Raw genomic sequence first — 19792 nt, forward strand, 5'->3', positions numbered from 1 at the left:
GACCTGGACTTACTCTATTTCATACAAATGTTATATACTGATAACACAGTCTCAGTTCGGTTAGAATTAGAAGACTCCCTTTCTTCATATATTAAAAGAAATCTAGGATTGAAACAAGGCTGCGTTTTATCACCCTTGTCATTCAACCTCTATACGGCAGACTTAGAAATGGCATTGAGAGAAGATTGTAATTTCCCTCCTCATGTCGATAATGTTTTGGTCTCATGGTTGACACATTCCGACGATATTATCTTGTTGGATCAAACTCTGATAGGACTCCAACATTCTATCGACGCACTTGCCGCCTATGCAGCTAATAATAACATGAAGATAAACACCTCTAAAAAACTAAGGTTATGGTATCCATCAGTCCTTTCCTGGGCAAACTCTTGGAAAAGCTGGTCATCTCCCAGCTTAATCTGCATACTGAATCTGTTGGTTGCCTTCATGACCACCAGTCTTGCTTCAGAGCTGCAGAAACTGCTCTCCTGAAAACCTGTGAAGACTTGCTCTCCGATCTTGACTCTAATCTCCCTTCTGTCCTCATTCTCCTTGATCTATCCTCTGCTTTTCAATCATGCCATCCTGCTCAATCGTCTCTGTGACAACCTTGGTATTAATGATCAGGCCCTGGCCTGGTTGACCTCCTTTATCACCGGCCGACCCTCTCAGGTCCAACTGGGGTCTTTCCTCTCTTCTATCTCTCTCTCTACTTGTGGTGTTCCCCAGGGGTCTACCCTCTCTCCCTGGCTCTTCAGCCACTACCTGTCACCTCTTGGCCACTGCATCGCTACTTTTAGCTCCAATTTTGAATGTTATGCGGATGACACTCAGTTCTCTTTCAGGCTCCCCTCAACAACCTCTGCTTCTACTCACATACCAGAATCTCTGGCCGCAAGTCAGAAATGATGTGCTGCCAATCGTCCCTTCTCTCTGCACGTATGAGCCACCCGCTGGCTGCACTTGTGAGTTACCTGCACTTCCTCCTTCCCCTGCCTTAATGCCAGTAAGACTGAGATCCTCCTCATTTGGACACCCGCTCCCTCATTTTCTCTCTCTCTCTCTGGCTGCCCACTCTGGGCCCTCTTCCTGCTCATTCCTGTGAGGCTAAGAATTTTCGTGTCATCTTTGACTCCACCATCTCCTTCTCTCCTTACATCTCTGATGTCGCTAAGAAGTCAAACTATCAGCTGCACCTCCTCAGAGGTATTCTTCCTTTTCTCACTTTCCCCCAGAAGCTCACTGTCTCCAGTGCTCTGGTCATCTCTAAGCTGGACTAACAGCCTCTTTCTAATTCTTCCTGCCTCTACTCTTCAACCTTTACAACTTATTCAGGACTGCAAGACTTGTCCTTGACCTCAAGCCCAGTGATAGTATCTCTCCAGCTCTGAAATCTCTTCACTGGCTCCCCGTGGCTGCAAGGATCAACTTCAAGAACCTCTGCATCATCCACAAGGCTTTCTGGGGCCTGGGACCGCCCTACCTCCAACTTTCTCTTCCAAAACATCTTCCTTCTCCAGCTCTCCTCTCATCCACATCCAACTATCTGAGGGGCAGACGCTTCTCCAAGCAGAGAGTTGGGAGCAGATCTATCACCTCGGCTGGGGCCTCCCTCTGGAACAGCCTCCCTGCCTCTCTCTAACTTCAGCAGAACCACCTCCAGTTCTGGAAGCAACTCAAGACCTTCCTTTTCACTTCCGCTTTCCCTCTTCCTCTCCCCTGCTGATGCACCTGACTGCTCCACGCACTGGTCCCCTGGTCACCCTCTGAACTCGGGCCCAGGCTCCTGCAAGTCCAGTTGCCCTTGCACTGCTTCTGGGCTCCCCAGCACTTAAGGGTCTGTATCCTGAACCCTACAGTCCCTTCTCTCTGCACTTATGAGCCACCCGCTGGCTGAACTGGTGAGTTAACTGCACTTCCTCCTTCCCCTGCCCTCTGGCACTTCTCTCCTTCCCTCTTCCCCACACTTGCGCGATCTAAATGACACAAGGCCTAGTAAGATTGTTATTTTGTCCTCCTTTTCTTTCCCCCTCCTTGTCTTGTCACGCCTAGAAACACTTGTGTACAGGAGCGTTGTAAATGCCACATCATATCATATCATTTAGTAAGCAACATGACAGTACTAAATACTGCTGGAGTGTAGAGAAATGGAGACTTGAAGTGGTTAGAACATATATCTTCCCTGCTATACCGGTTTACCAGTTTTAGGTTTAGAGGGCGTACTCTCCCTCCCAAATGGATTTCCTCCACTGATCAGATACGGTCAATGATTTTAACTCCATCTCTCTGGGGCGAGCCTGTTTAAATCCCCAGATTTTCTGATATCAGAATATTATCTTCGATAAAGTCTCTCTTTTCCCCTGTTGTGGTCATTAATGACTCGTCAGTAAATCCTGGTCTCAAACTTTGTAGGGGGCACTGTGTAGACGAAGGGCTGGAATAGCATGACCAAGAAGTGTTGCTCATATTCTTTAAATCAGGGGCTTCACTCTGAGCGAAACTAACGTCAACCACTCTTGCGAGTACTAATTTAAGCTCCCTCTGTTCCTAAGCCGGAGTGGAACATAATGGGAAAACTGCATCTACTGTGGTGGCTATCTCATTCAAGTGCATGATAGTTACCCCTTCAATGCTATTCATCAACTTAGATTCTTTGCTCGAAGCGGCGACGCAGTCTGGAGACCTTCCGCACTTCCCAGCGTTAATATATTTACAGTATTTACCGGGAAGAAGCCGGTGATCTTGGATTGTGTCTCCGTCATCGTTTGGCCTACCGTCTTCAATTTAGTATTAGATAGTCTTCCTTCGCTAGATCCCGTGCACTGGTTTACGCTCTTAGAGAGTTTATTAGTTAGTTTACTTTTCCTAAGAGCAGAATTTAACTTGTTAGACGGTTTCATGTTATGAAAAAGACATCCAAACTTCACAACAAAAGGATGTATTTTTCCTCACCATATAATTATGCGGTTGATAGGTGTCATTCACCGAGAATTCGCAGCTCGATAAAAGCCAATAGCTGTTTCCTCCTTTGCGAATACTTCTCCCTGGCCAGGCTGCATAGGGCGAGGGGCAGGTGCCAACACAGCTACAACGGCCTCAACTGCCCTTGTAAACCCTTTGCGGCGCTTTGGGCCAAGAACCGGGTTTTAAAGTGAATTAGGTCACTGCCTCCCCATCGGCTCAGCGCTTTCCCAAACAGAAAAAAGGGACTTCCAGCAGTTCTTAGAGCTGAAAAATACAGCAACAACACAAGTCCTCTGTAGTAGCACTTGTAGCATGCAGAAAGTTTAATTCACACTGGCAGTCTCCCCTGCCACAACTGCCCTTCTCAGCCCTTCCTACAACCATTTAACAAAGAAGCACCTACATTTAAATAACAAAAGACCTCATTACGAGTATGGCATTGAATTACTGCCAAGCAACGGGTTAACAGGTGCATGCACCAACCATCAGCAGTTACACTAATTCCGTCTGGCGGAATTCAGTGCAGAAAAATAAAGTACATCTGCAAGTCTGTAAATTGGCAGAATTACTGAACAGTATTCCCGCCGGATGAATTACTGCCGAACAGAACTCTGTTGTGACGCGAATTGGAAAATCAGCGGTGGCCATATTTAAAATCTCAATCCACTAAAAATCACCATTTTGGAACTGCCATCCAACCCTGAAACACATCCCAAAAATGTCTGAAGGCAAAGTGCCCAAAATGCACATTAGAAAGCCGGAATTCACTGAGCAGGAGCTCAGAGTCCTTTCAGAGCAGTTAGTAGCCCATTCAGAGAAGCTGTATGGGTCATAAAATAGAAAGGCCTCAAAGCAGTGGAAAAATGCCCTCTTGAGGGCCATCCAGGACAGGGTGGCGGCAGTTGGAAATGTCCCAAGGGACTGCAAGGACATCCGAAAAGAAGTGGAACAACCTCAAAACCAAGGTCCCCACACTCATCTCTAGCCGCTGTCGGTGTTATATTTCTTATGCCGTCAGATCACCGGGGGCGGATCACCATTAAGAATGACACGCACATCATATAATGTTCACTGGAAGTCTGACCTCGTGTGAGGGCAGAGCTCCCTATTTATTCCAAAACTGATACAGACATTCACCTGACACATGGTTCTTATAAGCTTGCCTCGATATTGCAATTTTTTGACTCTGGCAATGCCTCTGACCGTTACCCGTATAAGGATTATTTTCTTGTTTGTTCCCAAATTTCTTATTAGTCTTTTATACTTTCCAGTCTCTCTCAGGTGTGGGTCATTAGTACAATTAGACTGCCACTTGCCGTCCAGTACCTCTGCATCCCTCTTCTTCATCCCAGTACTTTGGGCATTGTGGTACTTGAATCCTCAATGTTCAAATCACCCTTTTCTTTCACAGTTTCAATTTTACAGCCCGCCTGTTTTTCCTTCGGTAACACGTTAGGGCTTTGTTTCTCTTGCCTTGCCTCTCTCTCCCCTTCCAAGGCCAGCATGAGCTCAGCAACGTAACAGGGCTCACAGTAACTTGGGAGCAGCAAGAACCTTTTAAAGCGCCATCGCGCATTTTTCATTATCTTCCTTTACCTATAACTCCAAGCACAGTTTGGTTTCCATGACAACCTTCCCAACAGGGCCATCCACACCAGTAACTTCACGCGCATGCGCACCTGCGCTGAATATCAGACACTATACTGCCACATATGCGCAGTGTCGTTAGGCAACAGCTTCATTCAGTACGGGACTCGAGAAGTTGTCTCGCAGCGGACAGCAGCCTATGCTTTCTCCAAGCTACTACAAGCCGCTGCACACCACGTGGCCCCCTGCTTCCACCCTGTAATAACCCCGCTGCGCTCCTCCACAACCTGCGGAGCGATCAGTTTAAACAGCTTTGTCCTTATTTCCTGTTCCTCTCCGCTGTTTTTCTTTTTTTGCCTCCAGCACAACACAGACAGAAGTAATCTGGGAACTCTGTCAATTCTATGGCATGACAGGAGGCTTCATATTATGCATTACAATCTTTACTTCTGAAACCACAGCAGCAAAGAAAAACTTTTACAAACAAAAAAAGTTTAAATAACAGAACTAAATCCAGTTCACAGTCAATGTAAGGGGAGCTCCCCAATCCAACATGGAGGATAGGTTATGCCCTGCAGGTGACCAATGGGCAGGGACCCTCCTCTTTAGAGGTCCTTTACTTTAATCCCAACTCCTCTTTCTTTGCTGATGACACCATAGCTAAGTCACTCCTTTTAGTTGTGTCTTGCATGTTAGTCAATAGTAGGCCTTAATAGTACATTAAGGCCTTAAATTGTATAAATATAAATGTAAAATATATATTAGGGTACCTTTATTATATAAGGAACATTTTACTGCTTTGATAACATTGTATCTGGCCGCATGCGCCCGTTGCTTTTATTAGTGTGTTGTTTTTTTGCTAGAATGTTAGCGCTTGCGCTTGTAAACCTCTGGGTATTAAGCGCGTTATAAGTAACCATTAATTTCATTAGGAATTATTTTAACCCGCTCGCGGCCCTCTTTCATTTTACAAGCGCTTTGATTGAGCGTATTTACAGTGACGCACGCCGGTCTGACAGAAGCTTCTGCTTCAGACCTGGCGCATGTGGCCATGATTTCATTTAGCGAGCTCTTGGATTGAGCATATCTACAGCGCACACAAGCCGCTGTAATCATCCTTTTTAGTGTGTGTGTTTTCCGCCCTCTCCCGATGCACGCCGGTCTGATGGAAGCTCCTGCTTCAGACCCGGTGCGCGCGGGCCTCTCTGCTTAAGGGATTAGTCATTCCTTGGGCTGACTCACAGAGTGTATTTCGTTCCGTGTGGACAAAGTTTGCCCTGTCAGAAAGCAGTAAGTGGCGTTCTAAGGTTTCGTTATGAAAGTGCCCACTGGGAGTCATGGACAAGGGTTTTCCATAGTTTGTGTGTCTGTGACCCGCCCGGGATGGCCCTTCTGCAGCGTGTGACGGGCTGGGGTCACTAACAGTGATTTACAGCGTGCCAGTGCAGGTTAATTCACATCAGATGTGTGAGGATGCATGAGCTCCGGATACATTTTCGTGTCACTAAACGCATTCTGTTTATAGCTTGTACATTGAAAAAGATATGGACATGAGTCCAGGAGAGCGTTAGTTCAAATCCCTACAATGTTTCCCCTATGTTTCTTTTCAGTGACTGTGGTATTTATGTATACTTGTGTTGAAATGTAGCAAAAGCTTCTGCTTCAGTCTAGAAGCAGGATAGCTCAATGATAGAGCTGCATGTTCTCAATGCAGGGGGACCTGGGTTTGTTTCTCGCATGGTCCAGTACATATTTATTTATATAGATTTGTTTCTATATATTTTTTAAATTGATATTTTTAATTTCAAAATGGATGTTTTACAATATATATTTGGCGACCCACCCGCTCAAGACCCTGAGGCGCTGCCACACTGCAGCTTTGTTAAGCGCTGCATTTGGCATAGGTGATTGCCTTCACTGTAGTGTGCCATAACCTGCTCGGTTGCAGGCTTTGCCTGTGTTCTAGTGCGAGGTTGCCCCGTCACGTACTGCTGGTTACCACACCCTGCTAGGGTGAGCAGTTAGATGTACACTTGCTCAGTGTACTTCTTTGCCTAGCAATATATATTTTTAGCTGTGTGTGAAGCACATTGACGCTTTTCCTGTTGGCAGTAGCCCGGATCAACTTTGTCATAAGGGTCCAGGGTCCAGGATCCTGTTCGGGCGTAACTCCACGTCCTAGGGGTATTACTTTGTATTATTTATTTATGTATTCATTTATTTAGTACTTTAAAGAAAATAGTGTTTTGAAGGGGTAGTTAACAGACCTATAGGGGGTGCCTACCTTCCTTTTCTAGCCATAGGTCAGGCGCTAACCTTAGTCCTTTTGGTAAAATCCTGTTGGCCCCATAGATTATTTAGTAACAGGACAACTCAGTCCATCTGCTTCCTTAGGCATTTTTTTTTCTCCTGCTGATTACATTTTTTCTTCTTGATCGACAGTCCTGGTATCTTTCTTTGCCCAGGAAAGGGAAACACACCAAAGGAGGGGTAGTTGAGGACTGGAAGGATGGTAACCGTGTGTTGAGTCAGATTACCGAGTTTTCTCTCTCGACTGGCTGAAGAGGGAAATAACCACTAATTTCCCTATTGACGTGCAAGGGCTGCGGGGCTTGATGTGCAGATGAGGTTTACCTGCTCGGCAACACCAATTCCCACCCTTAAAGGGCGGCGTGAATTCTCTTACTAGTTGTCCCAATATGGCATTAAAAAAGCCGATGTTAAAATATTGGAGGGGACAAGGTCAGCTCAAAGACAACGTTGAGCAAGCCAGGTTCTGACCCTGATACAGTGTTTAGGAAACACTTGCTGGTATCAAAGGGGGAAGTATCACCAAAAAATAACATTTTACAGCCCGCTGTCACGATTCCAATAGTGCTCACCTCTCAAATACAGAACTCACATAGAAAAACCCCTGCAACCTCCCTTGGGGCACATAGAGTGTCACTGGACATTCCAAAATGGAGAACTATAAAACCGCCCAGTTGTTCTAGGCTAGGGCATGGCATTCTTGGAACACTAACATGGAGGAACTCTATTCCAAAGGAACCAAGAAAGCAGTCTAGTTGCTGGGTGTGGCTGGCTATATAAGCCACACCCAGATAGAATTCAGTTCTTAGTGTTATTTTGCTCAGAGGCAACGGCACGCTTACCACAGCTCCGAGGCAGCATTTGCAAGAGTTGGACTCTCGCTGCTCTTCACGTCCCGTGCACGCCCAGAATCCTATCAAGGTTACTACTTTCCTGACTGGAGCCTCGGCTTATCCACGGCATCTCCAGGCGCTCCTTTGCTCCCGCGGAATGCCTGCACTTCTGCAGCTCCTCCAGGCGCTCTGAGCGCATACGAGTCTCTGGCCCCTCTTCAGCCGCTCCTGGCGCTCTGGCGCTTCCACGAACCGTCGGCTCCTGCTCCCGCGGCGCCGCCCCCTCGCCATCTGCTTCTGGCGCTCCGGCGCTTCCATGAAACCATCGGCTCCTGCTCCCGCGACGCCGGCTCCTGTCCCACAGTGATTTCTGCTCCACACCCAGCATACACGGCTCCGGCAACTCCCCGCCTACTGGAACCTGCAGAAGACAAACAAAGCCACACGCGTAAGACACACACACCGAAGTACAAGGACATTATACAGAGCATTACATTGGGGGAAAACTTCAACAAGAACATACTGAAGGAAACCCTCAGAGACAGCTATAAGGCAGGTGCCACAATCAAGATTTACCAGCCCAAGCAAGTCACACCCAATCAGGGATTAAAGCAAGCAAGGGATTGAACTAGTTAAAGAATGCTTCAGCACCATCGGTGAAGTAACTGCTGGACAAAGCACCCCTGCTGAGAAAAAGAGAAAAGCAGGACGGAGAGCCCACCAATTAATCAGCCAAGGAGAGCGAACACATTGTGCATACACAGTGGGAGGTTGCAGAGGGGTGGCTGGGAGAATTAGCACAGACCCTAAGTACTTACCACTGCCCTATGTTCAATTCCTGATTTAGAAACAGCCATCCAGTCATCCGAAGAAGCGGCCCAAGAACCGATCTTGCACAGAAGATCCTGATACTTCTGCAGAGCTAAGGTGAGCGTGACAGAACGCTAAACCAGCTTTGCAATCTCTGCCCGAGTATCATGGAGACCTCTGACACTGACCAGTTAGCGCAGTTATTAGGAGAACTATGGGCCGAGGTTCATGCCGCACGGCAGGAAACTAATGCCTTGCGGAGGGAACTTGTTGTGAATAGAGACCGAACTGAGGAGCTAGCTCGGCAAGTGCTACAACATCAAGCAGGGCAGTCCCCATTACCTGGTAGTCAGCCCCCCGTCACACCCACGATAGTCCCGGTGCAGGTAGTTCTCCCAGGGGCTGTTCCATTGGCCCCTCCCGAGCGTTTTTCCGGGGACCCTATCAAATTTGCTGTCTTCATGAACCAGTGTCGTCTATATTTCCTGTGCAGACCTGGGGCCTTCCCCAATGAACAATCCCGAGTAGCGTTTGTTTTGTCCTATTTGGGGGGGAGCGCAGCTGATTGGTCCATCCCTCTGGTGAATCGGGACGACCCATTGTTACAAAATTTCACAGAATTTCAGCGAGAGTTGGAAAAACTTTTTGCCCGCCACACCAGGGGCAAAACCTTAGACAACGAGCTCCTGTCATTACGCCAAGAGAGTCAGGACCTGCTAACGTACATAGCCACATTTAACAGATTGGTGGCAGAGACCAACTGGCCCGAAGAAAAAAGAACCACTCTCTTTCATCGAGGTTTACGAGGGGAGCTGAAAGATGTTTTAGCTCAAGTGGTGAACCCTCCCGAGGATTGTGCAGAATTTATCGACCTGGTGGTACGACTCGATCATAGACTACAGGATCGGAAAACTGACCGAGCACGCTCTGAGAGTAGAACCATGTTTGTACGCACAAGAGAAAGAGAAGTACAGTCGCGCCAGTCAGAAAATCAACCAGAGCCTATGCAGATCGGTGGCGTACGAAGCCCACTCACGAAAGCCGAACGGGAAAAGAGACGCCAACACCAGTTGTGTCTATATTGTGGTAAAGCTGGACTCTTCCTGCGTGATTGCCCAGTGAAGCCCCCGAGAAAGAGTTTAGGAGCAATGGATAGAGAGGACCCCAAGCCCGATTTGGAAAACTCCAACGCCCGGCAAACGTAGAGGTCCGTTTGTCGAGCAGGGAGAAGGTTTCACAGACCTCTCACTTCGTCAACTCAGTGATCTTGATAAGTCAGCAACAGTCCTCTCGGATGCATGCCCTTGAAGCATACATAGACAGTGGGGCAATTAGCAATTACATTGACCAAGGTCTGGCGGGACAAATCGGTCTCCTCTCACATTCAAAGGTAAAGTCGGAGAACGTTACGGCGGTCGACGACACACAGTTATCCTCTGGACCGGTAACTCACTGTACTGAAGCGGTAATGCTCCTTTGCCAGAATGGCCACAGAGAAGACATCGTCTTCGACCTGATAAGTGCTCCCAGTTTCGGCTGATCCTGGGTATCCCATGGTTGGAGGCTCATAACCCGTGGATAGATTGGCGTAAGAGAGAGCTAACCTTTTCCGAGGAGTGCATTAATTTTTGTTATGAGAAAACCTACATTCAAGAACCACAGACTCAATTCACCCCATAGGAGGGATTTGGTGCTCAGCCTTTCAGGCATTCTACCCCAGGCATATGCAGATTTCCAGGACGTGTTTCAAAAGGAACAGGCTAACATGTTGCCACCACATCGGGCATATGACTGCCAGATAGACCTAATCCCCGGCGCCCAGGCCCCGTGTAGCCGCATTTATGCGCTAACCGAACAAGAGAACACCCACCTGAAGGCCTACCTGGAACAGTATCTGGCAAACGGGTTTATTCGACCCTCAAAATCCCCAGCAGCCTCTCCTCTCTTCTTCGTCCCGAAGAAAGAGGGGGAACTTAGGGCCTGCATCGATTATCGGCTACTGAACCAGATAACGATTAAGAACAGGTACCCCCTACCACTTATTCCGGAGCTGTTGGATCAGGTGAAAGACGCTCAGATTTATACCAAGTTAGATCTATGGGGGGCATATCACCTGGTACGAATCAAAAGAGGAGATGAGTGGAAAACAGCGTTCCGCACAAAATACGGCCTTTATGAGTACCAGGTGATGCCTTTCGGGTTGTGCAACGCCCCGGCTGCCTTTCAAAACTTCATAAATTATGTGTTAAGGGATTTACTCGACGTATGTGCCATCGTCTACATCGACGATATTTTGGTGTATTCTGCCACTGAACGGGAACACATCGACCATGTACGGGCTGTCCTAGATAGTCTCAGACAACATCGACTCTACGCTAAACTGGAGAAATGCTCCTTTCATGTGTAAGAAGTGGAGTTCTTGGGGTTCATCCTATCGCCTCAGGGAATCAGGATGGACAATAGGAAGGTGGACGCAATCTTGAACTGGCCATCCCCCACCTCTATCAAAGGAATCCAGAGTTTCCTGTGCTTTGCGAACTTCTATCGCTGCTTCATACCTGGCTTCTCCCAGGTAGTTCACCCGATCACTTCCTTTCTAAAGAAGAACAAACGATTCGATTGGCCCAAAGAAGCGGAAACCGCCTTTCAGGCTCTGAAATCCAGATTCACCTCGGCTCCAATATTACGTCACCTGAAACCTGACCTTCCTTACGTAGTGGAAACCGACGCCTCCAGCACAGCCATGAGAGCGGTCCTCTCACAAAGAGATCCTGACACAGGCCAGTTACATCCGGACGCGTTCTGGTCGAAAACATGTTCTCCTGCTGAAAAGAAATACGCAATTACCGATAAGGAGTTTCTTGCCATCAAAGCTGCCTTCAAGGAATGTAGACATTGGGCCTCATTACGACCCGGGCGGTAAGTGAATAACGATACCGGTAAAGGATTACCGGCATCGCTTACCGCTCCGGGCGATCATGACCCGCTAATCCGCTATTAGCGGCACCGTAATTAACGGTGACTCTAATAGCGGCATGGGCGCAGGCACGCGACCCGTCATGTCGGCAATACCGGCATGGCGTAAACAGGAGGACATCACAAGTCAGGCGGCCATGCAAATAACGCCCTACTGAAGGCCGAAAAGTACCTTACCGCCATGGAGCAAATACCGGCATCACGGACCACCCGTAAACGGCCATGTGCAGTGTTCCCAACTGCCACAGGTACACACAATCAGCACAGGTGGAGTTAATAAAGACTGGGCCAGCACAAAAGGAGCACACCCCACCCCTTCCCACACCCAGTCACACACCAAAATGATTCCCATACTACTAGCAATGCTGGGGCTGGAGGACATGATTGCAGTGCAACTCCTGCTACAACAACAACAAGACCAACAACAGCAACAACAACAGGCAGCACAGAGGAGACGCAGGAGAAGAATGAGGGTTAGGCAGGCCCAGCATGCCCCACCAGTGCAGCCAGTGGTACCACGCAGGCAGTCCCCAATCCCTCGCATCAGAGCCAGTCCATACAACCTAACCCCTGAGCAGATCCACACCCTGTACCGTCTGGACCGGGACACCATCAACACCATTGTGGACATGATACATGACGACATTGTCAGCCTGATTGAAATACGCACCGCCATCCCACCCCTACTGAAGGTAGTGTCTGTGCTCCACTTCCTGGCCACAGGCACCTACCAGCACACAGTGGGGCACATGCATGGCATATCACAACCATTATTCTCACGTACGCTGAACCAAGTGCTTGATGCCCTCCTGAAGCACACAGGCGACCACATTTTCTTACCACGGACAGCCCAGGAGATCTCAAACACCAAAGTTGCTTTCCATTCACTGGCCGGCATCCCTGGTTGCATTGGCGCCATCGACTGCACCCATGTGGAATTGGTGGTCCCACATGCCATGGAGGTAGCGTACCACAACCGTAAGTTATACCACTCCATCAACGTACAAATGGTATGTGACTCAAACAAGGTCATCACACATTGTTGTGCCCGATACCCCGGATCAACTCATGATTCAATGGTCATGCGAAACTCCACGATACCACGCTACATGGAGCAACATGCAGGACAGATATCCTGGCTTCTCGGTGAGTTGCATGTTAGCCTCATGGAAATGCGATGTGGGTAGGTGATTGGGGGAGAGATGCATACTTCACCTGGCTGAGATGGGGGCGGGTGGGATGCATACTTCACCTGGCTGAGATGGGGGGGAGATGCATACTTCACCTGGCTGAGATGGGGGGGGGGGATGCATACTTCACCTGGCTGAGATGGGGGGGAGATGCATACTTCACCTGGCTGAGATGGGGGGGGGGATGCATACTTCACCTGGCTGAGATGGGGGGGAGAGATGCATACTTCACCTGGCTGGGATGGGGGGAGATGCATACTTCACCTGGCTGAGATGGGGGGGGGGGGAGAGATGCATACTTCACCTGGCTGAGATGGGGGGGGGAGATGCATACTTCACCTGGCTGAGATGGGGGGGAGATGCATACTTCACCTGGCTGAGATGGGGGGGAGAGATGCATACTTCACCTGGCTGAGATGGGGGGGGGAGATGCATACTTCACCGGCTGCGAGTGCCTGAAAGAATGGACCATGCTCATACCTCAAAGCAGCCCAGACCGGACCTGACACCTGACCACATAATGCAAGATGTAAGCTGCCCTACCATGTAAATGATGCAGTGTTACAACCATTCCATAGCCATCAACATGTGCACTGTACTCAAGCAGACCGTATCCCCCGCAACACAATGCAGCTACAAGCTATTAGTATGGCCAATACACAGCACCAAATATCATCAACAGAAAGGACAGTCCTCCATTACTGTGTAGAAAGGAGTCACATGAGGGCCAAATACATTAATACACCACTACACTGACACAGAGGTCCAACAAAAATGCATGTCACCATTTGTTGTGCATAGTGAGATCATCATGAGGCTGCCATCAACGGTGACAGGATGAAAGCATACAAATGACTGCACATCAGCCAGATCATGGGAACAACCGGCGTGGACTAACACAGTGCATGAGCACTCACAAGGAATAGGACCCCCCTGCGCCCACTAGACGATGGCACGCACACCTGTCCATAAGAGGAATACACACATACCAGTCACATCGTGTGTCTCCATTCATGTATGGATATGTGGTTGCAATCAGGAAATAAATGCATGCTATGGTGTCATTGATGCAGGTCCCATATGATGTTATGACTTACACATATACATTGTTGCCCACATGCAGGTGATGCAGGCTATCCCTTGAAGAGGTGGCCCCTTACCCCAGTCCGGAACCCACAGAACAGGCACGAGGAGGACTACAATTGTGTGCATACACGTACCCGTGTGGTGATTGAGCAGACATTTGGCCTCTTGAAGGCACGGTTTCGCTGCCTCAGCAGGTCTGGTGGGGCACTCCTGTACGGCCATGAGAAGGTGGGCAAGATCGTCATGGCATGTGTCATGCTACACAATATGTGCATCAGACGGAATGTGCCTCTGCCCCCTGACCCTGAACTGCAACCACCTGACGATGAGGATGAGGAGGGTGGAGATGGGGCTGCAGTTCAGGGAGGCAGCGATGCACAGGAGGGACGTGCCATGCGTCAGACTCTGATCAACCAATGTTTCTAGCACACATGGACGGGGAGTGTGACATGGAGGTGGCACTCAGGGCACTGGGTGTGTCAGGGACATGGACACTGTAGACTGTTCTCCAATAAAGCACACGTACACAATGTCCTCACATGTGAATTTTGATTTCCCAACATGTGTATTAAAGAAATATACCAAAGTGCACAAGCCCTCCACCCCACACACCCTCTCCCCCTCCCCCCTCAAATCCCCCACACACCCTCTCCCCCCTCCCCTCTCAACTCCCCCACACACCCTCTCCCCCCTCAACTCCCCCACACGCCCTCTCTACCCTCCCCCTCCCCCCTTGACTTCCCCACACATGGTGTGCACTGGCGTGCTCCATTAGTCCACATGGGACCAGTATGCCTGACTGTACCTACAGCCCTCCCCCTCTTCCTGCACCAGGTGCACCCCTGTCCGATCTGCGCAGGTTCCGGCCAGACCTACGCACGGGGCTGGTCCTAGTTGAGCTTGTGTTTGAAGATGTCCCAGGTTGTTCTGGCAACTGTGGCGCACGCATGGCCTGCATTGCTGCCACCATTTCGGAGAGGACCTACCGCACTGCAGCCAATTCGGCACAAATGTCCTTCGAGGTGGTCTCCATTGCTGTTTTCAGGGATGCAGCACATTCCCAAATGCCATCCTTTGCCCGGCCACATTCCATGATATGCTGTGTCAACAGCCCTGTCAGCTCCTCTTGGCACTTCTGTATAGCCCTGATCCTCTCTTGTATGGTTGCAACAGTGGTGGATGTGTGAGCGGTTTCCAACTGGGTTTGTTCCTCATGGCCAGGTGGAGTGGGGCTGAAACTGCCGGGCCATGAATCCCCAGGAGACAGCCCGTGCCTGCTGCACGGGGAGAGTTGTGGAGAATGCAGGGGGCCTGTGGCGGTAGTTGTGGTATGCGGCTGAACATCTCCCTCATCATCTGCCATGGCTGCTGTGTCAGCTGTCTCCCCCATTGTGCTGCTGGCAGCCGATGCAGTGCCTTCTGCCACTGGCTCCTTGGTGCTGGTGGCTGGTGTGGGTGCTGTTGTGGGGGCCGTAGTGCACATTGGTACTGTGGCCTCTGGGGTTTTCTTGCCCTTCCGCAGTGGTGCAGGTTGGCCTCTACCCCTTGAAGTCGAGGGGCGGTGTTCTCCCTCCTTGCCCCTTGCCTTCTTTCGTGGTGTGGCATCATCCTCCCTAGTGTCCTCGTCACCACTGTTTGAATGCGTGCCTGTGGGGGACCAATAGAGGGAGAGGGTTAGTGATGGGTCTACAGGCATCAGGCATGCATTGGTGTGGCAGCATTCATATGGAATGGCAGTTGATTCACATTGGGGGGAGTGTCATACGGGTTGCTTGGCTTTTGGGTGGGTGATGCATGGAAGCGTCTGGGGTGAGACACATATGGGGTACATTATGCATGTGGACAAGATGATGCTGTGCACTGCCTGTAGGTAGTCTTGTACATATGTGTCTGGTGGACCCTGCTCTACATCATTGCACTGTCAGTTCAGGTGGACATCATTGTGTTGCTATTAGCATTGTTTCATTTGGGACACCTACCTGCATCTGCTGATTATGGGGCTCCTCGCTCCATGTCCCCCACTCCCTCAATTGCTCCGTCCCTATGGTGCCGGCGCATATCTCCTCTCATGGTTGCAACTTGATGGGGGAGTCCGCACCTCTGCCTGTCGCCATCCCCAGGTTGCGGTTGGCAGAGAGGATGCTTCGCACGCGTGAACGCAGATCGTCCCAGCGCTTACGGACATCTTTGGGATTGCGGGGTGTGGTGCCAACGGCACTTACTTTTTGCGCAACCTCAGCCCAAATCTGCTTCTTGCGCTGCTGAGCTGGTCGGGACATACATCTGCATGTTCCTGCAGTGTCTCCGCTAGCATGGTCAACTCCTCTCAGGGGAAGCGCTCCTTGCGCAGGCGCTCTCCGGTTTTTTTCACTGCTTTCGGCATGGTAGGATGCAGCAGGTAGTGGTGGAGGTGTGGTAGAGTCCTGGGGGTCAGATGGCTCCTGGTTGTGGTGGATGGCAATGGATTGTGTTTTTAAAGATGGCCGCGTGCTCTTTCCCGTTCCTGTGCGATGACGCTACTTCCGGTTCCGCTTATTAGCGGTGACCGCTAATAGCGGTCACCTCTAATAGCGGTGACCTATATTAATGGTCACCGCTAATGCCGATGGCTTGGATGCCGGTGGAGCTATTTGCACTTCGTACGATGCCGGAAAGGGAGATTTTTCGCGCTTTTACGGCATGGCGGTGGGGTCATTACCGGCATAGCGCAAAGCTCGTGCCCGCGTACTCGTAATAGGCCGCTTTTAGCGGTCTATTGCCAGCACGGACACAGTATTTTCCCCATGCCGCTAATGACCGGTACTTACCGCCCGGGTCGTAATGAGGCCCATTATCTATTAGGGGCCAGACACACGGTCACAGTCATCACTGACCATCGCAATCTCCAGTATTTAAAGACAGCTTCGATGGGCACTATTCTTTGTGGAATATGACTGTTAGGGAGAATTCTCTGTTTAGGCTGAATTTCCTAACCTAGTGAGTCCCCCAGCAGCTTTGCTGGATTTCTGGCGTTTGTTTTTTCTCCTGCCAAGAGTGAGACTCTTTTTTTCCCACTCTTGGACATGATTTGTGGTGTGCCTTTGAATGTTAATGTGTTTTATGGGCTATGGCGTCTTTTACTCCATAGGGTCTCATGTGTTTTTTACTATGTGTGTTACACAGCACCCTCCGTGCAGTAACACAGGAGTGTCATAGTGACCCCCCACCATAGACTCCATACCCTGGGACTGACTACTGTCTCCCAGGGCATGTAAAGTCACCATTGGCTTTACTAGTCCCAAATTACTAACAGAACCAGTACAAACCATCATATTGTGGACGTACTGGTAGGGGCAATTCGATTGCCCCTGGGTCTGTTGTTTGAGGGGGCACTGTCCCGTCCCCCCTCGTCGAGTTTTGGCTGGTGGCAGTGGATACTACTCTTTATATTCGACCGCGAATATATCTCTATGGGATTTTCCCATTGTTCGAGGCTAATACTTTTTAAACATAGCCTCTAACATACCGCCGGTTTATTTATTTAATATTAATTCACCGGTTGGTATTTTCTGCCAAAACTCGGTTTTAAAATGGCGTTTGTGTTCACCTCTGTAACTCCAAACCAAAGGTCGAGCCCTTTGTTCCACTTTTGGCGGGCTTCTACACAGAAGCCCTCCAAAGTGGTGCCACTCTGTCTGGGTACCACAGGGGGTGTGGGAGGGGGTTTAGGCACCTTGGACTAAGTTGCCTTGCCAACTCAGGTCGCACTCTTGCGTGATTGGCCCAAGTGGTGAGCCGCCCCGCTCACCACTTAGCATGTTTGATTGACAGCTAGGCTGAATGAATGGGGGTTTCTTGCATAAAAGCAGGGCTTTTGGGACTGGAACTTCAGAAGTCGCCACAGGACCTGAAAATCTGAAGAGGGAGAAGCTGAACTGACCTGCTACGACAACACCACTGGTGGAGCCCTGCTTAACCGACTCACCACTTCCCAACGATAGAGGAGATCTCCCTGCTGGAGAGTCTTCTTCCCTTGACTGGTGGGCACAACCAGTTTACCTTCTTTTTCGCTTCCAAGACGTCCAAGTGGTCGAATTGCCTGTGCCAAGCACCCCGGCAACCGGATAGCCACTTACCCTTGCACCGCGAATAAAAGGACCGCTCCTTTTAATTGAGAACTCCGCGGCTGGTTTCTTCGCTGGCAGTGCAACGGACTCCTGTTTCCCTCCACGACGAGATCCTCTCTTCCCCCGGATGAAGCACTGACTTGCAACCGCTGCCAGGAACAACTGCCCCCGCTGGAGCGTTCTCACCATTTTAAGGTACCGTGTCCGCCAGGCCTCCCTTTCTAAAGATTGCTACAAGGTAACAATAACCCCTTAACCTTCTGGACTGGGCTGGCCGCCTTGACCATCTAACTGGTCCCTTTCTTTTGGTTCAACTCTTTCTGAACCTTTTGGGAGACTTTTGTGCACTTTCAACCGTGTGACCTTGGACACATTTCATCCGGAGCCTCTTAAAGTGGGTCCGGCCTCTTGAACTTTGACTTTACGGTTTTAAACTGCCTTCTTCTCCTACTGTGTTCTTCCGACAGTGTTGGGATCTGTTTCTATCTTTGCTCTGCCTTTCTCTCCCTTGTGAACCAAGTTATTAGAGTGCCATCTTCGTAAAGCGCTCACCGCTGTCTGAAAATAAGTGTTGCTTTACTTAAGACTTATCTAATAACCGTTTAAGGGAGTGTATATCTTTTAGTGACCGTGTTTTTGAACTGCTTGATATTAGTGCCAGTGTGTTTACTAGATATGTTTTTAAATAAATAATTATATCTCTTTTACACCAAGCTCTGGTCAGTGTTTGCTTGTTCTACTGTGTTCTTTTGACCTATTGTGAATACTCTGTATACTGCCTAACTCTTCTTGAGAGAAGTCTGACTGCTCAGCCACAGCTACCGGGTAAATCTGGGTGGTACAGACTGCTACCAATTGGGTTTACTGCCAACCACCTGTAGTCTTAAATCTTTTGCAGTGGTCCCAGAGGGAACTGCACAGGTTTCTGCCTAACAATGACTACATCATTACATACCGCCCGGGAAGATGCAACGGCAAAGCCGATGCATTGTCGCGACTAGGAAATGAAGACAAGGTCTACGAGGAGGCCGAGCCCGTTGCCATAATACCTGAAAGCAAACTCTTAGGTGGTGTAACCGTAGCTTTGTTAGATGAACTAAAATCTGACGTGCTGCATCATATGAGTCAAGAAGAACTGCGGACATGGGTCACTAAAAGCAGTCAACACACCTTAATCGAAGGCTTACCATACTCCCAGGACCGCTTATATCTTCCAACCGCAAACCAATGGGAAAAGGTCATAGCCTCTTATCACGATACGCTAGTGGAAGGACATCCTGGAGTAGCAAAGACCTTGACCAAAGTACAAAGAAATTTCTGGTGGCCCACCTGGCGAAAAGACGTTACCCAATTTGTACTCTCATGCGGCATCTGTGCACAAAACAAATCTCGAAAACAGAAACCAGAAGGCCTCTTGCGACCTCTGGATGTTCCACCAACGTCATGGCACACACTGTCCCTCGATTTTATAACAGATCTACCCCCCTGTAACGGGTATAATACCATATTGGTTGTAGTGGATCTGTTCTCAAAAATGGCCCATTTCATTCCGCTAAAAGGTTTACCAACGGCGCTCACCTTGGCGAAGATCTTCTTGGAGCAGATAGTCAGGCTGCGTGGCTTCCCTTCTATCTTGGTGTCTGACAGAGGCAGCCAATTTATTTCCAAATTCTGGCAAAAGAGTTGTGAACTAGCACAAGTGGACATACGTCTATCTACCAGTCACCATCCTCAGACGGATGGCCAAACAGAGCGAACCAACCAGACGCTAGAGCAATACCTCAGATGTCTTCTTCACCAATCGGAAAAAACCTGGAAGGACATCCTTTGGATTGCAGAATACGCTTACAATAACTCACAGCATTCCACTACCGGACAAAGTCCATTCTATGTTTTACACGGACGACACCCACGAACCTCCACTTTCGAC

The sequence above is a fragment of the Ambystoma mexicanum genome, chromosome 4p (assembly GCF_040938575.1).
Source record: "Ambystoma mexicanum isolate Mex_15411 chromosome 4p, UKY_AmexF1_1, whole genome shotgun sequence".
In the NCBI taxonomy this organism is placed as follows: domain Eukaryota; kingdom Metazoa; phylum Chordata; class Amphibia; order Caudata; family Ambystomatidae; genus Ambystoma; species Ambystoma mexicanum.